A 2,948-nucleotide genomic window follows, 5' to 3' on the forward strand; every position below is an offset into this window, starting at 1 on the left:
AAAAAATTACACATCTAAAACATCGCTAGCATATATGCGCAGTATTTATACTGAATTATTCAATTATTCGAAATTCATGATGAACGAAACTTAACTCATTTATATTCAAAACTAAGCCATGCTAAAACGAGCGATATCTTGTTTATTTCTGAACAAACGCAATCATTTTTCTAGAACCATAGAGTTCTATCATCAAGAATAATAATTTGAGTTGAATTTCGATGTGGAATTCGATGAATTTGATGTTTATAAATGATGTTGGAATTACTAACTTGGTGCTGATTTGCTTCTTGTAAATGGTGGTAGATCCTTCGTTGATGACTTTGTCATTTATCATGTGTAGTGATGTCTGATGACTGCGTTGACATAACGACTGTTACACGAGCTGCTATGCATTTTTTTTTGTATATCTGCCTGAACAAAAAATGATATAATTACTAAACATGATCTAATTACGTGCGCATTTAGTACATTTCTGGTGGATTTTAACCGTTAAATTTGAACTAAAATTGTAACTGAGTGAGTTGAACTCACCTGTTGGTTTTTCTCCCAAAATTTGAGAAAGTATCCATTGAATCGCTGAATTTCACCGGAAATGCCGTTTGAATATCGAGTTCGAAGGTCAGTTTGGTTCGGTCACTAATTTGGTTTAATCGATGATTTAACGTGATTTAAGAAAGGCCACACCTGGTTAGACGTTGCCACATTCAAAAGGGCTGTTTGAGGTTTCATTTTTGTGGTAATCAACTCTTTTTTTTAATTGAGCTTCAAGTGAAGTTTGAGTGGACCGAAGCATGTTCTGATTACCTAATAAAGAAAAGAAGAAAAGGAATGAAAAGATATTAGTTTTATATTCTAGAAGAAAAATCGAACTCAAATGACAAAATATTCACCATAAATCGTCTCGAATCAATGCTCCTTGCTTTCAAATTGAAGTTTTGCTTTTAATCCTTTGGTCTTAGACTTTGAATTTTCTGTTTTGTTCAAAGCTTTTTTTGAGCTTTTCATACGATACCCAACCGATTGTAAGTATGGGAAGTATCATAACTCGTATACGAGCTATTGCAGAACACTCGCTGGCTTTTGGATTCTTGCATGCCATTTCATCGATTTAGGAGGGTCCATTGGTATACCCAGCCAGTGTCTGTACACTATCGATTCAATCATTTTTATTGTATCTCGATCCACACCTGAGTCGTTCCATCACTTTGATGGGCAACGATGAAGGAAATGTGATCTGTAATAAATGAACATTTGTTTATGTCAATGAAGTAAAAGGAGAAAACTTGATTCGAACCACAAAAAATATTGAATGTCAATATTTCCAACGGAACTTCGCTCCATTCGATTTACTTTTTTGTGAATCATGAAAGACTTACCGAGTCTGAATTCAAGTGTTCCACTTGCTTTTTATGCCTTTTGTCCATTGGATTCAATGAGTTTGCCTTCGGTCTATTCGATTCAGCGGGCTGTTTTATTGGTCATTACTCGAATGCGATTGAAACAATTGCATTGCAGATTGGGAGATACAAGCACTGATCTTTCAAAGTACTTTAGAGTGTAGCTGTAGTTGTAGTGGTTACACAGTAACATAGAGTGTAACCAAAGGGACGACACGTTTTGACGAAGTCTACGGCGAACTCATGAACTTTCGAAAAGTCAATACAAAATGATACGAGAGTTCGTGGCGCTGCGAGCGCTCAAATGATGTTTGTACTGAAGTGTCGTCAGCTTGAGTGTAACGGGTTTTCAGCAGCTTTAACACCAAAAGATGATCCTCACGACGTTCAGCATTTTCTGCATCCCAGCTTATTTTATTTCTATTACATATTTCTTACAGCTAAGCTAAGTTCTGATATTTTCGTTTTTAATTTTGCATTTTTTTGCTTTGCTCTCTCCGTCGAACAAAGTATTCAGAACGGATTATTATTATCGTAACTATTTTTAGGTCCGCAAAAATGCTAAATTTTTCATTTTTTCTTAAATATGGATTTTTTTCATTTACTCAAAGATTCCATTTGAATAAGTCGCTTATTTGCAATATCAGTACTATCGAGTGCGGACTACACATGTTCTCTACTTCCGTTTGCTGCGTTCATTGTAAGGAATGCAATCGTTTTTTTTTAATTAAAAGCTCGACGAGAAATAAACAAAGAAAAATTCAAAATCTCTGAGGAACATCTTAATTGTTAAGGTCGGCGTTTATCACGCCAAACATTGTGCTGTCGTTGACAGTCAGGAACTATTAACTAGTTACCTTTCTTAATCTAATATTCAATCTTTCTTCTTCTTAAAAGCGATACTGATTCTCAATGAAAATGGAATATTTTTCTATTTTTTTCATTTTTGGCTCTATTTGCCAACGCTAACACAAACTTTACTAATACACCCCTTCATTTAGTTGCTTTGAATGGTAATGTTTATTATTTGTTCTCACTAAATAGGAAAATAATTTTATTTTTTTCATCGATCTGTGTTATTTTTCAGGTCAAAAGAATGTTGCTGAACTTCTCATCCGTAAAGGAGCAAATGTTAATGTTAAAAATAATTCGAATGAGACACCTGCTCTAATAGCTGCTCAGAATGGTAATAATTGGATATTTTACATTGGATACTCGAATATAGTGTACACTTTGGGCCACCCTAATACTTGTCTTTACCAAATAGAAGATTGATTTGATCTTTTTTATCCATCTAAATTATTTTTCAGGTCATAAGAATGTCGCTGAACTTCTCATCCGTAAAGAAGCCAATACTGGTATTAAAAATAATGTGAATCGTATACCCCTTCGAATAGCTGTTAACAATGGTAGAGCTGACTAAATAAGATATCGCTTTGATCTTTTTCATTGATCTGTATTAATTTTAGGTCACAATGAGGTCGCCAAACTTTTTATCGGTGTTGGAAGCATAAACAAAAAGCGCTGAATAATATCAAAACGTCCAAA

At 34.3% G+C, this 2,948-nt stretch overlaps 1 long non-coding RNA gene across 1 annotated transcript; it reads right to left on the reverse strand.

The window, feature by feature from the left end:
* LOC129573071 (uncharacterized) lies at positions 1-2,948 on the reverse strand. Its single transcript, XR_008688551.1, has 4 exons — positions 1,380-2,948; positions 894-1,237; positions 535-807; positions 1-414 (listed from the first exon to the last, which is right to left on the reverse strand). It is a non-coding gene; the product is annotated as an uncharacterized LOC129573071 (long non-coding RNA).

The sequence above is a fragment of the Sitodiplosis mosellana genome, unplaced genomic scaffold, assembly GCF_009176505.1.
Source record: "Sitodiplosis mosellana isolate CC-2019 unplaced genomic scaffold, AAFC_SMos_1.0 Smas_scaffold_5918, whole genome shotgun sequence".
Taxonomy (NCBI): Eukaryota; Metazoa; Arthropoda; class Insecta; order Diptera; family Cecidomyiidae; genus Sitodiplosis; species Sitodiplosis mosellana.